Raw genomic sequence first — 22,666 nt, 5'->3', positions numbered from 1 at the left:
ACTCTACAGCAGTTCTTAAAGGCAAGTGACATCTACAGAGAGCCTTCATGTTCAGGTGTTTAGAAGTGGATTTGACAAGTGATAAATAACACACCTCTCCTTGGTCTAGGCTTCTGACCAGCAACTGAGAAACAAGACAGAAAGGAAAATTTAGATGGGGACCAAACCATCGTCTTTATGACCAGTACAGGCTAAGCTAGAGAATATGCTTACCTCTGAGGGACAAAGGGCTTCCTAAAACTGAACACAAGAATTAACCAGACCTGTCCAGCTGTGTTGGTTACCTATTACTGTGTAACAAGCAACACCCAAACTTTGTAGCTGTAAACAGCAGACATTTATTATCTTGAGCTTCCCCAGTAACGAACCCACCTGTAATGCACAAGACACAAGAGATATGGGTTCAATCCCTGGGTCAAGAAGATCCCCTGGTGTAGAAAATGGCAACTCACTCAAATATTCTTGCCTGGAGAATCCCATGGACAAAGGAGGAGCCTGGGGGTCTATAGTCCATGGGATCGCAAAGAGTCAGACACAGCTGAAGCAACTGAACACACATACTCATTTATAACCTCACAGTTTATGTGGATCAGGAATCTGGGTGCAGCACAGCTAGGTTGTCGGACTCAGTATTTCTCACAAGGCTATAATCACAGTGTCAGCTAGGGCTATGGTCCTGTAAAGGCTCAACTGGGAAAGTGTTGACTTCCAGACTTCCTGGCAGGAGTTAGTTCCTCACAGGCTATTGGACTGAGAGCCTCAATTCCTTGCTGGCTGCTGACCAGAGATATTAGTCCCTTGCTCTGTGGTCTTCTCCACAGGGCTACGTATAACACGAGTGAGTGAGTGAAAGTCACTCAATCATGTCTGACTCTTTGCAACCTCATAGACTGTAGCCTACCAGGCTGCTCTGTCCATAGGATTCTCCAGGCAAGAATCCTGGAGTAGGTTGCCATTTCCTTCTCCAGGGGATCTTCCCCACCCAGGGACTGAACCCACATCTGCTGCATTACAGGTGCAGTCTTAACCGTCTGAGCCACCATGTAAGCCCAAGATAATAAATGTTTGCTATTTAAAGCTACTAAGTTTGCAGAGTTTTTCATTACACAGAAATTGGTAATTAACACATCTAGACAGATCTGGCTAATTCTTGTGTTCAGTTTTAGGAAATCCTTTGTCCCTTATAACCTAAAGGATAACTTATAACTTATACCAGCCTACTTCTCTCCAGAGCATGGGCTCCACCAGAGAGAAAGAGAAGGCCAGCAAGAGAGAGGTCATGATCTTTGTGTAACCTCATCTCAGAAATGCTATCCCATCATGTTTCCATATTTTGTTTCTTAGAAGCACATCACTAGGTTTAACCCACCCTCAAGGGGGAGAGGTTCCAGTAGGGCATAAGTACAATGAGACAGAGATGGTAGGGGACTTTTCAGAAGTCCGCCTTGCAGACATGTCAGACAGCACTGAGGGTGAGCAGGAGGGCTCCCTCCACTGCCCCAGAAGGAAAAACACCTGTTCCCAATAAGCAGCTTGCCTCCAGGAGAAATGATAGAGGACAGAGTGAATGGGATGAATACTACCCATTCTCTTTTATACCCAGCCATCCATCACATCAATAAACTCTGAACAAGGGAGTAGTGGAAAGAGGTTTTAAGACTTGGGCTAGGAACTTCCCTAGTGGTCCAGTGTTTAAGAATCCACCTTGCGAAATGTAGAGCATGAAGGTTCGATCCCTGGTTGGGGCACTAAGATCCCACATGCTGCAGGGCAACTAAGCCTGCACATCACAACTACTGAGTCTGTGAACACTGAGCATTCTTTGGCATTGCCTTTCTTAAAGACTTGGGCTAATCATAGGACTCAAACTACCACACAATTGCACTCATCTCACACACTAGTAAAGTAATGCTCAAAATTCTCCAAGCCAGGCTTCAGCAATATGTGAACCATGAACTTCTAGATGTTCAAGCTGGTTTCACAAAAGGCAGAGGAACCAGAGATCAAATTGCCAACATCCGCTGGATAATGGAAAAAGCAAGAGAGTTCCAGAAAAGTATCTATTTCTGCTTCATTGACTACGCCAAAGCCTTTGATTGTGTGTATCACAATAAACTGTAGAAAATTCTGAAAGAGATGGGAATACCAGACCACCTGATCTGCCTCTTGAGAAACCTATATGCGAGACAGGAGGCAACAGTTAGAACTGGACATGGAACAACAGACTGGTTCCAAATAGGAAAAGGAGTACGTCAAGGCTGTATATTGTCACCCTGCTTATTTAACTTCTACATCATGAGAAACACTGGGCTGGAGGAAGCACAAGCTGGAATTAAGATTGCCAGGAGAAATATCAATAACCTCAGATATGCAGATGACACCACCCTTGTGGCAGAAAGTGAAGAAGAACTAAAGAGCTGCTTGATGAAAGTGAAAGAGGAGAGTGAAAAATTTGGCTTAAAGCTCAACATTCAGAAAACGAAGATCATGGCATGTGGTCCCATCACTTCATGGCAAATAGATGGGGAAACAGTGGAAACAGTGTCAGACTTTATTTTTCTGGGCTCCAAAATCACTGCAGATGGTGACTGCAGCCATGAAATTAAAAGACGCTTGCTCCTTGGAAGAAAAGCTATGACCAACCTAGACAGCATATTAAAAAGCAGAAACATCAGACACGACTGAGTGACTGAACTGAACTGATATTCAAGTAGCATGTAAAAGATAAATTGCATATATATTGCAGCAAGCATTAAAGTAGAGGCCTGGATAAAGTATTGTAGTGAAGTAATAATAGAAGGACGGAGTAACTGCTTCTGCTTGCTATTTGATTTTGTGGGTGAAGTCAGAAGAGTCAAAGACTGAAAGGTAGAGAAAGGGGAGATAATAGAAAAGAATGTTCCAGCAAAGAGAAAGAGAGCATGTATAGCCATAGCATAGTGTGTGGGAGTGGTCAAACCAGTCAATTTTAAGGGAAACCAACCCTGAATACTCATTGGAGGAACTGCTGCTGAAGCTCCAGTATTTTCATCACCTGATGGAAACAACCCACTCATTGGAAAAGACCCTGATGCTAGGAAAGATTGAAGGCAGAAGGAGAAGAGGGCACCAGAGGATGAGAAGGCTGGATGGCATCACTGATGCAATGGACATTAACTTGGGAAAGCTTCAGGAGATGGTGAGGGACAGGAAGGCCTGGTGTGCTGCAGTCCATGGGTTGCAAAGAGACACAACTGGGCAACTGAACAACAGCAAGAGGTGATGAGCTTGGATGACCCTCATTATTTCAGCCTTGCCAACCTCTCCAACCTCTGTCATCTGCTGCAGTTTCCCTCAAATGCGGGAATTTTTTCAGTCTCAGAAGTCTTCTCACTTTGAAGTACTCATATATGCTGCATTTCTGTCTGAAAAGTGTATTTCACCTGACTCTTCTTTCTTGCCTTTGTCCACACATAATCATGCTTGGAAATCTGCTTCCTCTCATTTCCCAGCTTAAGTTCAATTCAGAAAGACCTTCCTTACACCTCTGACCTACTTAAAAATTGTGGGCTTCCACTTGTTACCCTCATTTTAATTTTTTTGCATGATATCTGTCACAATTTAGAAGTATATAAATGATTTATAATGCACATAAAAAATTTTAAAAAAAAATAAAAAGCAGAAACATTACTTTGTCAACAAAGGTCCATCTAGTCAAGGCTATGGTTTTTCCAGTGGTTATGTATGGATGCGAGAGTTGGACTGTGAAGAAAGCTGAGCACCAAAGAATTGATGCCTTTGAACTGTGGTGTTGGAAAAGACTCTTGGGAATCCTTTGGACTGCAAGGAGATCCAACCAGTCCATCCTAAAGGAAATCAGTCCTGAATATTCTTTGCAAGGACTAATGCTGAAGCTGAAACTCCAATACCTTGGCCACCTGATGCGAAGAGCTGACTCATTGGAAAAGCCCCTGATGCTGGGAAAGATTGAGGGCAGAAGAATGGGACAACAGAGGATGAGATAGTTGGATGGCATCACTGACTCAATGGACATGGATTTGGGTGGGCTCTGGGAGTTGGTGACGGACAGGGAGGCCTGGCATGCTGCGGTTCATGGGGCCACAAAGAGTTGGACATGACGGAGCAACTGAACTGAACTGAATCATAGGGCAGGCTTCCCAGGTGGTGCTAGTGGTAAAGAACCAGTCTGCCAATGCAGGAGATGCATGAGACTCAGGTCCAATCTCTGGGTCGGGAAGATCCCCTGGAAGAGGGCACTGCAACCTGCTCCAGTGTTCTTGCTTTGGAAATCCCATGGACAGAGCAGCCTGGAGGGTGACAGTCCATGGGGTCACAGGGAGTCAGGCAGGACTGAAGCAACTTAGCACGCATGCAATCATAAAGAGAGGAGAATGGGGACATGGCCTGGGGGGGGTCCTTCCAAATGGTAAGAAACTTCAGAAGTAAAGAAGAAGCAGCTCCCAACACTCACAATACTCTGTTTATATTATGATGTCCATTTTACATACAAAGAAACTGAATCTTAAAGAGACTGGGTAACCCAAGGTCACATACATACCGGCATGATGGAGCCAGAATCTATAAATACCCAATCCAATCCCTGAAAAAAAGTGCCTAAGTCCATGTTAGAATTATACACCCCCATATTCAGAATCTGCTTGGAAGTAACTATTTGATGAAACTATTTATACTTGCCAGTGAAAATATCTCACTTCAGGAATGAAACGCAATTGTTCTTTCCGTGTCCTGAAAAGTCCCCTGAATCTGAAGTTTTATGACAGTGATGAAACAATAACTCTGCCAGAAAATAAAATACACACCTGGCTTAGGAGCCAGCAGTCCCTGGCATCAGCCACTGGCTGCCCAGGAAGGCAAAACACCTCAGGACTGTGAGCTGGCGCATCCAGCCCAAGACTCGCCAAGAGCTTGCAGCCCAGACAAAGGTGGTGACATCCAAAAGGTTTGTCCAGAGTGCATATGGGGGATGTGTCACTCCTGATAATGTAACAGGTCGCAAGAGCTCTGCTTTGAACTTGAAACAAGATATTGCTTTCATCAGCTATTCAGTCTCCCCTGTTTTTTTGCTCTTTGATACAGGCTATACATCAAAGATGGTGAGACTTGGCTTCCTGCTGCCTTTGAAGTAGTGAGTCTGACAATACCTATTTCTAGCCTTACAGGCGGCACAGAAATATATTCCATGCAGACCTTTTTCTCTGCAAGATTTGACATCCTAAGGAAATGGACCCAAAAATTTTTTTTTATTTTTTATTGGAGTATACTTGTTTTACAATATTGTGTTAGTTTCTACTGTACAGCAGAGCAAATCAGCCACATGAATGCATACGTTCCCTCTTTTTGTGGACTTCCTTCCCGTTTAGGTCACCACAGAGTACGGAGTAGAGTTCCCAGAGCTAGAGAGTAGGTTTTCATTAGTTCCCTATTGTATACATAGCATCAAGAGTGTATATATGTCAATCCCAATCTCTCAGTTCATTACCTCCCCCCACGCTTCTCCCTCTTGGTGTCTGCATGTTTGTTCTCTATGTCTGTGTCTCGTTTCTGCTTTGTAAATAAGATCATGATATTCACACAAAAAAAAATTAATCAAAGTATGGTCACGTGTGTAATCCCATGTTTCATCTCATTTATTCGATGGATATTTGAGTAGTGATGGTATGCCAGGCACTGTGATGTGTGCTGAGAGTAGGACATAAATAAATCATGGTCCAATGTTGGGGGAAATTGATGGGTTCCCAAAAACAATGCAAAGAGTGCTATTGTAAAGGGATGTCTCAGGTCCTCTGGGGTCTCCCAGGAGGGGCTGTACATGTGAAGGGGACTCACAGAGGGAGAAGACTCAGAGACACACGCATATCTGTGCATCTGTCTCTGGGACCCAGCTCACTAAGCTGCACTTCCCTTGCCCAGAGCAAAAGAAGATTGCAAACATGAGGGCTGGGATGTGGGAACGGACCAGATGGGGGTCCATAGGGCAGGATAAAGGAGTTCATGTGAATAATGTTTCCCAGAGAGACCAGTGGAATGGATAACCATCAACAATGTGCCTATACACCCAAGTCCTCGGAGATTCTCCATACTCCAAAGTATGGAGAACCTAGACTTTAGCTATGTCCTAATCATTATCCTCCTCTTCCAAATGTCCTATGGAAACATATCTCTCCCTCGAGATCAAAGGTTGCTTCTTGGCATTACTCAGATTTTTCTAGAATAGGGTTTATGCAAGATGGAGGCTTTGCTGGGAGTCAGTAGGCCCCCTGCTCATTATTTCCTCCTTGACTAACACAAATGGTACAAGTGGGCAGTGAAGTGTTGGTACATATCCCATGTCTTCATTTACCTGGATGTAGCAGAATTTCTCTTGGGTAACAGTGACTCTTTCTCAACAAAGCCTCCACAAGAGTCTCCATTTGAACATGCCATCACACACGAAGCACCGAGAAGATAGCTTTCCCTGGGGCACACCTGCAGGTCCCAGTACCAGTGAAACCAGTGATGCAATCAGCCTCTCTGCCACGGAACTTGAACTTGAACACATATGCTCTATCTTCATCTTACCTTTTGCTCTCCATTATGAGTCACTGATGTTTTGAAGAAGTTCCCTGCCCACTCCCCCACCCCCAGTTTTCTCACACAGAGGCATTTTTCCCTATCCAACCTTTTAATAGCCTGCTTACTGTTGTTCCCAAGCCACTATTTACCCTTCCCATCCCCACACACTCTCCACCCAACTCCCCAGCAGAGGTAGGCCTATTACTGATCTGCGTCCTCCTTTGCACTAGTCTGACAGCAGCCTCCATCCACACATGGCTGTCCTCTCATTTCTTGGTTCATTTGGGGGTTTAAGTGAGCCATCATCATACTTCCTTGATGGAGACAGTAGCGTTAGGTGCTGTAGAAGTCTTTCTGTTGTTGAACTACTACAGAAATGGTCATTTCTAAATCCAAGATTCCTCATATCTATGTCAGGAATTCAAAACGAAATTGAACAACCCACATCCTTGTTTCACAGACTTACTTATTCACCTAGGGAACACAAAACAGGCTGTGTCCTGCTGAAGGAGACTCCTGAATTTGCAAAAACAACCTGCTTGAGTTTACTGAGGATAATTCTGACTCATGCACAGAGACACTGCATTTATTTATAAATATCTGCACAACTCTAATCTTCAACAACATGAGTGCACCATGGAAATCTTTTCATCTCACCTTTTACCTTTTTTACATTTTTGCATTGTTGGCACAGCCTGTCTGCTTTTGACCATAATCAGAAATTTATTACTAGCAAGGAGATTTTGTTTTCTCAGAAATTTATTAATAGCAAGGTGATTTTGTTTTATTGTTATATGTTTACAATTTGAAATCATATTTACAGTTGTAGAAAATTCAGTTGTTAGAATCATGGACCCTGAGTCCCTGATCATAACAAATGTTTATAAATTGATCATATATCTACCGTAAATTAGACAGGCAATGAGAAATTTTGACACAGGCTGTGAAATAATCTTGGTCAAAATCAAGCCACTCTTTTCATCTGCTCTAAGATGTTGCTTGAAGAGCTCACTGAGATGAGGTCTCATTACCACATAGAAGAAAGCCTCATATCTTCAGCGCAACAGCACTCCATCCTTTCTAAGAGTAATAATATCCATTAGTGTTAAGTACAGACATTAGTATCTGTTGAGACTTCCCTGGAGGTCCAGTGGTTAAGACTCCATGATTCCACTGCAGGGGGTATGGGTTAGATCCCTGGTCAGGGAAATAAGATCTCACATGCCAGGCAGTGCATCCTAAAAAAAAAAAAAAAAAAAAAAAAGTATAGTCTCTGCTCATGAGAGTAGCCAATGTATCAATTAGACATCACTGTGTACACACCATATCCCAAAATACAATGACCCAAACAATAATCATTCATACAGTTCATTGTCTTAGTCCGTTCAGGCTGCTCTAACATAATTCCACAGACTAGGCAGCTTATAAACAATCAGCATTTATTTTTCACAGCTTAGGATCTTGGAAAATCCAAGATTTCAGTGCTGGTTAATTTGCTATTTGCTAAGGACCTGGTTCATAGATGGCCATCTTTTCATTGTAACTTCATGTGGTAGGAGGGCTAAGGGATCTCTCTGAAGCCTCCTTAATAAGAGCACTAATTCCATTCTTAAGGGCTTCTCCCCCATGCTCTATTCACATCCCAAGACCCCACTTCCTAAGGCCATCACACTGGGGTTAGGGCTTAACACGTGACTCTGGGGTGGGCGGACATTGACATCAGACAACAGCATGCATGAGTCTCCAGGACAACAACCTAAACTAGGACAAGCTGAATGTTTTCACTCTGGGCTGAGCATCCTCAGGTACCTGGGATCAACTATGGTTTGGTTATATGGCTCTGCTTCTAGAAGTTGGCCAGCTGTCAGCAGGGGCTCCTCAGCTCTGCTCCAGATGGCCTTCCATTCTCCAGCAAGCTAGTCCAGGCATAGTCTCATGAACTTAGCAAGCTTCCAGCAGAGACTAGAACTGAGCCTGTTGAGACTCAGTTTTCTATTGCTTTGTAATAATTACCACAAACTGAGCACTTTAACACAATCATTTGTTACCTCGTGGTTCTGTAAATCAGAAGTTCAACACAACATGACTGTTAGCTCTGGGCATCACAAGGCTGAAAACTAACCAGGAGACTGTGGGGGGGGGGGGGGGAGCGGGGAAGGGATGCTTCCAAACTCATCCTTGATGTTAGTAGAACTCAGATCCTTATGGTTGTTGGACTGCGGTCTCTGTGTCCCCGATGGCCATCAGGCAGAGTTTGCTCTCAACAAGTAGAAACTACTCACACTCCTTATTACCAGGTTCACTCTAGCCAGCAAGGGCATTCAAATCCTTCATGTGCCTTAGATCTCCTACTTCCTCTGTCTCTGACCTCTAGACCCAGATTTTGGGTGCTACTGTGATTATTAGATCAGGGCCACCTGGATGATATCCCTCTTGAGGACAACTGTTTTTGGAAAGTCAGTTGTATCTGGAAAATCTCTCTGCTATAACATAATCACACTCACTGGTACCCAAAGCAGCCAAGGCAAGGGGATCACACAAGAAGAGTGTCACTGCAGGTCACCTGGCAATCCTGCCCCGAGGAAGAGGCTTAGACTCCACTGGCTCATCCTCACATCTACCACATTCTAAAGATCAAGGCAGGTCAACCCAAATGTGGACAGTGGGGAAACAGATGCTACTTTTTGATGGAAAGAACTGCAACATCACATTGCAAGGAGGCAAAGACACAAGGAGAGGTGAAAGGTTGAGATCATCTCTTGCAAGCTATCCCAGACAGCATACATGAAACTTGCTTAAAGAGTCCAGCAGCAACACCTCAATCTGTCTTGCTGTAATGAGGTGGCCCAGGAAGCATGTCCATTTCCAACTCTGAGGATGAAAATATGGACAGGCAGAAAGTAAATGTGAGGCCTGCCCTGCCCATAGAAGGAGATCAGCCATATTTATTTTCCAGCTACTTCACTCCACAAAGACCAATCTATCTTTGCCTCTTGTTCTCTCATTGGTACAATAAAACACCAGGAGGCTTTCACACCTCACTTCAGGGAGCATGGCGGGGGCGGGGGGGGGGGGGGAAACCTGCTGTTCCCAAACCAGAAACCTGAGTATGCTAATATCCTTTCTAGAAACGCTGCTGACTGTGTTTGCTCCCAAAGAAAAGGATGAGAGAGGCAGGTGCAGAGGAAATAAAAGCCACAACCAGTCCAGATGGGAAAGTCAAACCTGGCAGATAGATTTCCTTTCACTTACTGATGTTTCAAGATTCATGAAGCTTTAAATCTTACCTTTATAAAAGAAATCCTCCAAATGTTCATCTCCCTTCCATATGCAAAATTGAGGAGTTGAGAATGTTTCAAAGAAACTACCCATAATCTCAGAAGTAGAAAGAGACAAGAGTCCCAGTGAACACAAAACTAAGACAAAACAAAGTGTTTAGGAGGGAAAAAAGATTTTCTGTCCTCAGTGGAGTTATATCTATTTATTATTAAATGTTTCTGGGCTTTAGGGGCAGGGCCAGAGAAAACAAAATTTCAAATATCAACCTATTTTTAATTTCTTTTTTTTTTTTTCATTTTTTGAGAGTGTTGAAATCATGGCCTGCTGCTGCTAAGTCACTTCAGTCGTGTCCGACTCTGTGTGACCCCATAGATGGAAGCCCACCAGGCTCCCGTGTCTCTGGGATTCTCCAGGAAAGAACACTGGAGTGGGGTGCCATTTCCTTCTCCAATGCATGAAAGTGAAAAGTGAAAGTCAAGTCACTCAGTCATGTCCGACTCTTAAAGATCCCATGGACTGCGGCCCACCAGGCTCCTCCATCCATGGGATTTTCCAGGCAAGAGTGCTGGAGTGGGGTGCCATTGCCTTCTCTGAAATCATGGCCTACTTTCATTTAAATGGTTTTTCAGAATTTAATTAGTTCAAAGAATGTTAAGGAAAAAAAGATGAGCTATTGTGTGATTCCCAGGCCACCTTGGAAATCTGCACCTACTTTAGAATAAAAGCTTATAGGGAACATATTTTTATTTTAAGAACTTTCACCAGCTGTTCAGAATTGTGTCTTTCTGTACATACATCACTTTATGACTCTCACAACTCAGCTCAGTGGCGAAATGTCCCACTTTCTGCATCAGTTCTTAAGTCAGGTCTGCCAAAACACTCTGAAATCTCCATTGTGGACTGGAGTCTAGCCAGTAATATACACCCAGCATCCAAGAAGAGTCAGAGGGAAGTTCAAAGTAAAGAATCATTCTCAGGGAGAAACAGTTAAGAGCAGGCTAGAGAAGCATGGATGGACCTGGAGATTGTCATACTGAGTGAAGCAAGTCTGACAGAGAAGCAGAAACACAGTATGATATCCCTTATGTGCGGAATCTAAAAAGTCATGACACAAATTAACTTACCAACAAAGCAGTAACAGATTCACAGACTTAGAAAACAACATGTTTACTGGGGGAGGGGCTCAGGGGCAGGATAGGGGGATGGAATAGTTAGGGAGTTTGGGAAGAACAGGTACACACTGCTGTATTTAAAATGAATAACCAAAAAAAATAAAAAAATAAAAATAAAATAAAATGAATAACCGACAAGAACCCACTGAATACCACAAGGAACTCTGCTCAGTGTTATGTGGCAGCCTTGATGAAAGGGGAGTTGGGGGGAGAATGGGTACATGTATATGTATGGCTGAGTCCCTTCACTGTCCACCTGAAACTATCACAACTTTGTTAATCAGCTGGGTTGGGAAGATTCTCTGGAGAAGGAAATGGCAACCCACTCCAGTATACTTGCCTGGAGAATGCCATGGCCAGAGGAGTCTGGTGGTCTACAGTCCATGGGGTCTCAAAGAGTCAGACACGACTTAGCAACTAAACCACCACTAACCCAATAAAAAATAAAATTTTCAATGTTAGAAGAAAGAGAAAGAGTAGGCTAGAGAAAGGCACAGAAAAGTGAACTGCACTGTGCTTTCATTTATTTGGAGACAGCACTATTACAGGGTTTGCAGATTGCTTTGTAGCTTCTTCAGATCATTGTTATTTATGAGTGGAAAGCTCAGAGTAGCAATGATGTGCCAGCAAATTGGGGCCCCTTTTTACACATGAATCCATTTTGTCACCTTTCATTTATGTGCGTATTTAACTTTCTCAAAAAACTATTAGCTTAGCTGGTGGTCTGTATTATTTCCACATTTAAGCAATAAAGCAGTGTTTCTTTTTAAAAATTTGACTTCTTTTTTAGTTAGATTTGTTGCCAGGGCTCCCAAAATAGACAGCTGAAGCCTATTAAGTATGTTGATCACTATTACTTGGGAAAGGTGTTGGCAATCTTTTAGTGGGGAGCTATGTTCCCCAATGGCCCAGTGGGTAAAGAATCTGCCTGAGATCCAGGAGACACGGGAGATGTGGATTCAGTCCCTGGGTGGGGAAGATCCCCTGGAGAAGGAAATGGCAACCCACTCGAGGGTTGGTGCTTAGAGAATCCCATGGACATAGGAACCTGGCAGGCTATAGTACATGGGGTCACAAAGAGTCAGACACGACTGATCGAGTAAGCAAGTGAAGCAAATGTTACTGACATATTTTTCTGACAGTGCAAGGATGAGACAAATAGGGAAGGAAGGGGAAACTGGTGGTTGATATAAAGCTAAGGAAGACTCCCCTCTCACTCTCATCCTATTTCACATCTGTCAGAAATATGAGCACTGTTCCATGTCATATATGAAAGTCATTAATAGAGTAAATCCTAAAAGTTTTCACCACACAGAAAAAATTGTTCTAGTTCTTTAATTTTGTATCTGTATGGCATGATGGATGTTCACTAAACTTATGGTGATCATCGCTTTATGATGTATGTGAGTCAAATCATTTTGCTGGACATCTTAAACTGATAAAGCACTGTATGTCAATCACAGCTCAATAAATCTGAAAGGAAAAAGAAAAAGTTGAGTATCTTTTTAAAGTATAAGTGACAGTTGGTGTAGTTAAGTCTGTCCGTCTCTGATGTTAGGTCTGCCTTGAAGAAACCCTTCTCTGACAGAGGAAACAGTTACATGGAGACACCGTGAGCCTGGGCTACTCACCCCAAGTTGCTGCCTTGTCTCCAAAACAGGAGGACTTAGGGCCTAGACAAATCACTCAGCAATAACCCTGATCCCCAATATTCAGCAGTTCTTACCCTGCTCTTGATGTTTGGTCATAAAGTCGTGTCCAACTCTTTGTGACCCCATGGACTATAGTCCCCGCCAGGCTCCTCTGTCCATGAGATTCCCCAGGCAAGAATACTGAAGTGGGTGCCCATTTCCTCCTCCAGGGGATCTTCCTGACTCAGGGATCGACCCCTTGTCTCCAGCATTGACAGGCAGATTCTTTACCACTGAGCCGCCTGGGAAACACTTCTTACCCGATAACAGTACACAAGCTGACTCTCACATTTAAGGGGCATAGAAGCTCCCAACAGCACAAGCACGGGGGGTTGGAGGGCGCACCTGGGTTTACCTTGGGGACAAAACATACAAGATTGGTGCCCTCAAGGATCTTAGATCTTAGTAATTTTAATGTATCTTGCTTTCCATTCATTTTTCTTGATAACAATATCAGAAAATGACCATTTTGCTGGTATATGACCTTTTTGAGAACATTAGCTACATTCTGAAATATGCCACATTAGGTTGTAAACCATGATTAAAAAATAAGATCTCTTTTTCCTGAAGCTAATGTGTACTTAAAGTGAGACACCCCCACCCCAAAGAAAGCCTAAATTAGCTATTCACAGATACTCTTTGGAGAAATTAGGAAGAAGAGCAAGGTAAGTTGACATACGTGTTTTGTTACTCCATTTTAAAGACCTAAGAAGCTTCCTCCCACTTAATTATCCATTGCTAAACCACAGCATTTTCCTGTTTGGCGTAAATGAAGAAAACAGGTCTTTCTCTTTTTCATTTTTCCCACTGGGAATAGGGAATGGTTCTCTCAGTTATTACAGGAAGGATCCACGAGGACATTTCAAGTACAACTAATTAAAGAAGTGTTTCCTGAAATTGGTATATTTGTATTTAGCTACATTAGAAAGAACTAAATATAAAATGCTACATACAGGAATAAACAGAATTACTCAGAATGGGAGAGTGGGAGGAAGAGGTTTGAGCAAATGTTAAGAAGGTTTTAACAAAACCTTAAGAGTTAAGTTGTCTTCTCCATAGCATTCTTTTTTAAACTTTGCCAGTTGGTAGAAAACAAAGTCTTCAATATGAAAAACAATTTTACGCACAAAATAATTGACCTGTCACACAGTAGAACTGTGCATGGTCTAAGGAGAATGTTCTGCAATGATGGAAATGTTCTTTATCTTTGATGTCATAATAAGATGACCAATAGCCACACGATGAAATTCAATTAAAGTAACTAGAATTCAATAGAATTAACAATTGAGTTCCTTAGTTACAGTGGCCCCATTTCAAGTGCTTAGTAGAAACCTGGGCTAGTGGCTACCATATTGAACAGCACAGTCCAAGGGTCTAAGAGGTTTAGGTACGCACTGAATACACATATTCAAAGCTTGCCAAATCAGGGTGGAGATGGAAAATATTTCGAAGAAACTTCTGTGGAGCATGAAGGAAAAAGGTCTACTTTGTATCACCTGGAGGATTTTTTTCCTCTTTCCATCAAGTTTCAGCCAATAATTAAGACAAGTTTAGCAGAACTTTTGATCCCAATGCCTTGAACAAATTCTCATGTCTTCCCCTAGAGACTTTCCTTGATACGGTTTTATACAGCCTGTCTATAGAAAGCACAGTCTCCAAGCACCCAATATATGTTTTCATGTGAATTCACTTCTCTGGTCCTTTGAGTATATTTAGCATGGAAATTCCCCCCCACTTAAATGCCTATCTGTAACTCAGTCACCACACTTCCCAAGGTTGTTCCATGAAGCAGGTTGTTCTATGTAGTTTGGTCTATTTCTGCAGCTCAGCCCACGTAATAAGATTTCCAAGCTGGCAAGAAAGATAAAAATAAACAAAGTCCTTTATTGTACAGGTAAGCCTCTGGAATGGCTTTACTTTCCTATGAGAGCTGACGCAAAGCAGGAATTCAAGTGACGCTAGGTCAAGATGTGAAGGCCAACCACAGATTCCTGCCCACTCTTCAGCCCACAAGTACCATAGTCCACATGTGGATGATGGAGTTTACTCTTAAATTAACCCATACGAAGTGTATCAAGTGTGGTGTGAGTGGATTTTATGTGACAGAAGAGAGATCCTTGGCCAGCTTCAACTTCACATTCAAGGTCATCACTTCTATAATGCTCTTATAAGCTTAGAATTAAAATGAGGCCAGAAGCTATCAAAAACATGCTTGCATATATACCTGCCCCAGAAAAAGCTCCTGGAAATGATTTGCTTTACTCTGCTGGGGTCTGCTGCAGCCTGGACATTTGGGAAACGGCCTAGCAGCCCAATCCCCTTTAAGAGAATCCCTTCAAGAAGGAGAACAGTCTGGGGCCAACCAGGGGTCAGGTCTGCCTCAAGGCAGCCTTGAGGAGATCATGTTCGCCAATTCTCACAGGCTCACCACCATTCTCAACATTTAGACCATCTTTACCAGAGTTTAGACATTGACTTTGAGTGAACGGTGTGTGGATTCAGCATCTATGGAAACTGACACTTGATAAAATGAAAGTGAAAGTCACTCATTCATGTCTGACTCTTTGCAACCCCACGGACTATACAACCCTTGGAATTCTCCAGGCCAGAATTCTGGAGTGGGTAGCCTTTCCCTTCTCCAGGGGATCTTCCCAACCCAAGGACTGAACCCAGGTCTCCCACATTGCAGGTGGATTCTTTATCAGCTGAGCTATCAGGGAAGCCCAAGAATACTGGAGTGGGTAGCCTAACCCTTCTCCAGCGAATCTTCCCCACTCAGGAATAGAATCGGGTTCTCCTGCCTTACAGGCAGATTCTTTACCAACTGAGCTATGAAGGACTGTTAATAAGCATATTAATAAACACATCACCTTTTTGAAAATTGCTTAGTGCATTTTGTTACATACAGGGCACTCTTCATAAACAAATGTTTATGCGACCTCCTCATATAATTACCAATGTAAATGGCTACCGAAGCTGATTGTCTGCCTACTTGGGCACATGCGATACCTCAGGGGATGTGAATAGCATTTGCTCCATTACCTTCATCCTTACGGGGCCATTTTCAAAACAAGCATGGTCCCAAATCCAAACACTTATTCCTAAGATTGAACCCAGGCCACATGGACCTCATGGGAAGAAATCAGAAAGAACAAAACATAGTCAGGCTAACACTGTGATTGAATATGTCTCCAATGTCACCCTCAGCATTTTACCTCCAAAAAAAAAAAGATACAGGTCATGCTTGAAATACATATGAATCATAGCAGCCTTTAAGTGAGAAGATAAAAAAAAAAACCAGGAGGGAGGGTAAAATGTCCGCAAGAATTCAAACAATACAGGGAGGCCTCCTCAGAGGATCCTCAAGCCCAGGTTTACAGCAGATGTTGGCAAGCTACCTAGAGCCAAATCTGCCCGCCTGCTTTTATAAATAAAGTTTTATTGGAACAGGGCCACACCAGTTGGTAGACACACTGCCTGTGGCTGCCCTTGGGTACAAGGCAGAGCTGTGGTGGAGGCCATGTGGCCCAAAGTGCTGGAAATATTTACTGCCTGAACCTGAAGAGAATATGTCTGCTGACCTGGTGTTTAGAGTTTTAGAGATTTTGCTGAAAACAGACATCCCTGGAGTTCCCAAAGCACTCATTTTTTCTGGTTAAAAATGAATGGGGGGAAACTGAAGCATGTCTGCATGTCTGTTACAGAGCAGCACGTGTGTGTCGTCTAAGAGGCATCTCTCATATAGCTTTGGTGCCCTAGGTTCTGAATAATTACTTCTTTGTTAACTTTGGGTAAACTTATCTTTAAGAACTTGAGAGAAGGTTGGGCATATCTCTGAAGTTTAATTTCAAAATAGGTTGAAATCTAACCTTGGGATTCTCCCAGTGGGGAGCTAGATAACAATGTATTTGCCTGGAGGCTTTTCAAGGGGATGTTGCTGACTGGTACATTGCCACTGCAGACCATGGAAGTGAACTTGAAAAACAGGCATAATTGCCTGTCCAAGTTTTCACCATAAATAATCATTTTTTAAAAGCTTCCAGTAACTTACCCACTAGGAGAAAAAAAAAAAAAAAAAGGAAAGTGGGACAATGACGCTGTGACTTTGCTCCAAAATCATCATGTGTAATGTCATGCTGCCATCTGCAGTACTTTACTTCAATATTTTCACCCAAACATGGGAATTTTAATGAGCTCTGTAGACGCGTGGCCGTTCTCTTGACAGAGAAACGTTTTGCCTGCAACAGCAGTGAAAGAAAGGTTTCGACCAACTTTCTCTCTTTAGTCACAGTCCCCAGTTCCTCCCCACCCACATGCCACCATTTCTAAGAGGGTTTCGATTTTCGATGGTGCTTTTGTACTCGTGCTGATGTTAAATATGAAAGTGAATCAACATGCTGTACCGAGTCGGGGGAGGGCCCTGAAACTGCTCAGAAACGCTGTGACGCGGGGTCTCCTTACACTCATCAAATGTCAAGTGGGGAGCAACACTGGGATGTGGCAACAGAAGACATGAGACCCAAACTCCAGGAAAGCCCAGGTTTTAAAGCTTTGGTAAATTTGGGGGTTAAGAAATCCATGCCGAGGGCTAGGCTTGGTAGCACGTCTGCTAAAATTAGACTGATACACAGACGATTAGCATGGCTCCTAAGCAAGACTGAGGCACAAATTCCAGAACTATTCTGTTATTTACACATATTCTAAGGGGATGAATTTATGCTAGGGCTGCTGTAACAAAATACCACAGACTAGAGCCTCGTAAAGCACAGAAAATCATTGTCCTACAGTTCTGGTGGCTGGAACCCCAAGATCAAAATGTCAGCAAGTTTGATTTTCTCTGAGGCCTCTCTCCTTAGCTTGTGGATGGCCACCTTTTCCATTTCTCCACATGGTCTCTGCCCTGTGTGTCTGCATCTTAATGTCTCCTAATAAGGACACCAAGCATTAGATTAGGGCCACCCTGACGATCTCATTTAACCTTAGTTAACCCCCTGGAGGAAGAAATGGCAACCCACTCCGGTATTCTTGCCTGGAAAATTCTATGGACAGAGGAGCCTGGCAGATGATAGTCCATGGAGTTGCAGAGAGTCAGACATGACTGAGCAACTAACATAACATAAATAACCTGTTGAAAGAACCCACTCCAGTATTCTTGCCTGGAGAATCCCAAGGGCAGAGGAGCCTGGCGGGCTACAGTCCATGGGGTCGCAAAGAGTCAGACAGGACTGAAGCGACTCAGCACTCACTTACCTCTTGAGAGACCTATCTCCAAACACAGTTACATTCTGAGTTAGTGCAGGCAAGGACTTCAGCATCTATGTAGAAAGAAAGGATACAATTCAGTCTGTAACAGGAAATGTGTTAAATAAAATACTTGCTTCTAATGTCTGGATCTAAAATGAGTAGACTACAATAAGTAACAAGGCATTAGGATGCTTGGAAGGAAGAAAGGGAGGGAAGGAGCAAGATGAGGCAGCAAGTAGGGAAGGAAGGAAGGAAGAGAAAAGCTTGAAGAATGGCTAGAGTCTAAACTGGTCCAAACACGAGATCTTACTTAAGGAATTGGCCCCATATACACCTACTAGGGGGAAGAAGCCTAAAACAAGAGGAGATGGGGGAAACTGAATGATCCCAGGCATTAAGGCCAGTCACCTTTGCCTGCTACGTATGCCCTGTAGGGCCCAATGGTGTCTTGAAGCTGTAATGTCACTGTGGTTTAGTCACTAAGTCATGTCCGACTCCTGCAACACCATGGACTGTAGCCCTCCAGGCTCCTCTGTCCATGGGGTTTTCCAGGCAAGAATACTTGAATGGGTTGCCATTTCCTTCTCCAAGGGATCTTCCCAACCCACGAAAAGAACCTAGGTCTCCTGCATTGAAAGCGGATTCCCGCATTGCAGGCAGATTCTTCACCGACTGAGCCACAAGGGAAGCCCCCAATGTCACTATATCTACCAAATATTCTATCACTCTGAAGCTGTCCAAGAGACCGGACACTCAGCAGATCCCAGCAAAGACTGCCCCAGAAGTGTGCCTTTAACTTTGCCTGGGGGATTTAAATCCAAATCCAGCAATGAAAAAATATGGATCAGCTATTCTCGAAAGGTGTTGATGCTGAGCACTGTGGTCCGCAGAGTCTCTTGAAGATAGGAAGTTTCGCTCTTTTTCCTGCACTGATATAGTGAGGTGGGGATGCGGAGCAGACAGCTCACCCTGTCGTGCATCTGATAAAGCACCAGCAGGGTGTGTCACTGTTTGGCTGCTTCTGAACCACCCTAGCCAAGGCCTGTTGTACCTGTCCCCTAATCGCTCACAACGCTTCATTAACGGAGCAGCAGCCTCTGTGTCTTTAGGATCTCTGCTGTGTGTAAGGCTTGGACCAGGTTGCCTCCATGTACTATCTTGTTTGATAATCACCTTTGCAAACTCTTAACCACCAAATGCATTAATACAAAAATGGCTTTGAATGTGTAAACCATATGAACTATATGTTGCAACCATTTTGCTTTATCCTACTAGGAAAAAGCCATGGATGCGAATCAGGAAGAGGAAATTACCAACTGAACAAGTTCTATGTTGTTTTGTCTTGCAATCAACAGCAGTTGGTGTATTCTGGCTAGGAGGGTTTCATATGTCAGTTCACATGCTGCTTAGTTTTTTGTTTTTTGTGTTTTTTCACTGACAATTTTGAATCAAAATGCCTGAAGTCACAGACAATACCACCTTTAGGCGCTCATCTAATAATCCCAGATAATAACTGAAGTATATCTAAAGCAGTCACTATTAGCAACAACAACAAAAAAGTATTTGTTATTTACGGGAAAAACGCAAATAAAGAATAAATTGCTCCTTATAGTAGTAGTAGTTTAGCTGCTCAGTCGTGTCTGACTCTTGCAACTCCTCAGATTGTAGCTTGACAGGCTCCTCTGTCCATGGAATTCTCGAGGCAAGAATACTCGAGTGGGTTGCCATTTCCTTCTCCAGGGGATCTTCCCGACCCAGGAATCGAACCCGGTCTCCCGCATTGCAGGCAGAATTGCTGCTTATAAGCAAATTCCAATTACTGATACAAATGGGAAACACGTGTAGTTAGTTGTAGGCGGTCCGCTTAGCTTGCAAAAGGGAACCTTAGGGTGTAAACATTTGGTGGGGTAATACTGCCCTCTAGTGGTAGTATTAATTTCAGAGAGTCACTCTGAACCCTTGACAGTATTCCCGGCCTCTTTTTATCCATTTTATTGCTAACCTCATCCCCAGAAGATACTGAGAATCTATTCGGTACACATAGACACTTGGGAATCTACATGTTATTTAAACTTGATGGATGATGATGTTCCAAGGGCTCAAACCTTAGACCCAGACAGGAGAGGACTCTCTGGCCCCACTAGATGGTTTAGCTCTGGCTTTCCTGGCTGTGCTCCTCCCTACAGATCAAGGTGCCCCGGGCGCGCCCAAACCCACGCCCTTTTCTTCCTGCCCCAATCTCACCTCCACCCTTAGGTCCACTTCATTCCGCCCTGTTAATACACAGGTGCTCTCATTTTGCCTGAGGTTTTGATGAATAATAGAAAGCTCCCTGTTCCAGGATATCATTTGCATTTAGAAAAGCTTCCTGCAATACCATGACACATCCCTTCCCAGCAGTAATAATGAAAGGGAATTTTAAGATACGAGAAGAGACCCATGGGATAACCTTTCTCACCCCTTCAAATCACATAGGGAGTCTGCAAGGAACCTGGTGAGGTATTAGTCGCTTAGTCCTGTCTGACTTTGTGACCCCATGGACTGCAGCCCACCAGGCTCCTCTGTCCATGGAATTCTCCAGGCAAGAATACTGGACGGGGTTACCATTCCCTTCTCCAGGGGATCTTCCCGACCCATGAATCGAATCCCCGTCTCCTGCCTCCTGCGTTACAGGCAGAGATTCTTTACAGATTTCTTTTTTCCAAGGTCCTTGGGAAAAGCAAGGACCCTGGAGCTTTTTCCAAACCTCAGTCCTCTGCTGCCACCTTCAGGACATTTGTCGTAGCTGCGTGTTCTGCGCTGCTGTTTACTTCATCAAAACTTAGTCCATAAAAAGTTTGTCATACAAAATGAGTAAGCTCTAGATGTTCGCTGGTCAACGAGGTGCCTATAGTTAACCCTGCTGTGTTGTGAGCTTCAACAAACGTTAAGAGGGTAGATCTCATGTTGGGGGTTCTTACTAAAAATAAATAAAGGCTACTCGAAATAGAGAGAGGCAGGGAGAGAGGGAAGGGAGAAGGGAGGGAAATAGGGAGCGGCGCAAGGGCACCAGGAGGGACCCATCTGAATGTTGTGTGAGAGCCGGCTGAGAAAAGACAGGTTGGCATCTATGTTTATGGTATTTCACACATCATGTAACACTTCCTATTTGCTACTCTATCAAACAACAGAATAATTTTTAAAAATAGCTAACACTATATCTATAATGTAGATGTATATAATAAGCAATAAAAGTATATAAGTGTAATGTTTTTATATATAACAAAACTATTCAACCTAAATAGGATGAATATATATATCCCTATATATATTCGTTCTGTATTTTATCATTGTTACCATGTTTCAACAGAATGGGAAAGACTAGAGATCTCTTCAGGAAAATTAGAGATACCAAGGGAACATTTCATGCAAAGATGGGCTCGATAAAGGACAGAAATGGTATGGACCTAACAGAAGCAGAAGATATCAAGAAGAGGTGGCAAGAATACACAGAAGAACTGTACTAAAAAGATCTTCACGACCAAGATAATCACCATGGTGTGATCACTCACCTAGAGCCAGACATCCTGGAATGTGAAGTCAAGTGGGCCTTAGAAAGCATCACTACAAACAAAGCTAGTGAAGGTGATGGAATTCCAGTTGAGCTGTTTCAAATCCTGAAAGATGATGCTGTGAAAGTGCTGCACTCAATATGCCAGCAAATTTGGAAAACTCAGCAGTAGCCACAGGAATGGAAAAGGTCAGTTTTCATTCCAATCCCAAAGAAAGGCAATGCCAAAGAATGCTCAAACTACCACACAATTGCACTCATCTCACACACTAGTAAAGCAATGCTCAAAATTCTCCAAGCCAGGCTTCAACAATACGTGAACTGTGAACTTCCTGATGTACAAGCTGGTTTCAGAAAGGGAAGAGGAACCAAAGATCAAATTGCCAACATCTGCTGGATCATGGAAAAAGCAAGAGGATTCCAGAAAAACATCTATTTCTGCTTTATTGACTATGCCAAAGCCTTTGACTGCGTGGATCACAAGAAAATTCTGAAAGAGATGGGAATACCAGACCACCTGACCTGCCTCTTGAGAAACCTATGTGCAGGTCAGGAGACAACAGTTAGAACTGGACATGGAACAACAGACTGGTTCCAAATAGGAAAAGGAGTCTGTCAAGGCTGTATATTGTCACCTTGCTTATTTAACTTCTATGCAGTGTACATCATGAGAAAAGCTGGACTGGAAGAAGCACAAGCTGGAATCAAGATTGCCGGGAGAAATATCAATAACCTGAGATATGCAGATGACACCACCGTTACGGCAGAAAGTGAAGAGGAACTAAAAAGCCTCTTGATGAAAGTGAAAGAGGACAGTGAAAAAGTTGGCCTAAAGCTCAACATTCAGAAAATGAAGATCATGGCATCTGGTCCCATCACTTCATGGGAAATAGATGGGCAAACAGTGGAAAGTGTCAGACTTTATTTTGGGGGGCTCCAAAATCACTGCAGATGGTGATTGCAGCCATGAAATTAAAAGACGCTTACTCCTTGGAAGGAAAGCTATGATCAACCTAGATAGCATATTGAAAAGCAGAGACATTACTTTGCCAACAAAGGTCCATCTAGTCAAGGCTATGGTTTCTCCAGCAGTCAGGTATGTATGTGAGAGTTGGACTGTGAAGAAAGCTGAGTGTTGAAGAATTGATGCTTTTGAA

At 43.2% G+C, this 22,666-nt stretch overlaps 1 non-coding gene across 1 annotated transcript; it reads left to right on the top strand.

The window, feature by feature from the left end:
- The first annotated feature begins 17,300 nt into the window (after positions 1-17,300).
- Positions 17,301-17,407, top strand: LOC114111232 (U6 spliceosomal RNA). The gene has a single exon (XR_003587308.1). It is a non-coding gene; the product is annotated as a U6 spliceosomal RNA (small nuclear RNA).
- The last annotated feature ends 5,259 nt before the right edge of the window (positions 17,408-22,666 follow it).

The sequence above is a fragment of the Ovis aries genome, chromosome 1 (genome assembly GCF_016772045.2).
Source record: "Ovis aries strain OAR_USU_Benz2616 breed Rambouillet chromosome 1, ARS-UI_Ramb_v3.0, whole genome shotgun sequence".
In the NCBI taxonomy this organism is placed as follows: domain Eukaryota; kingdom Metazoa; phylum Chordata; class Mammalia; order Artiodactyla; family Bovidae; genus Ovis; species Ovis aries.
Note: the sequence above shows the minus strand (reverse complement) of the source record. Positions and strands in the feature narration are given on the sequence as shown.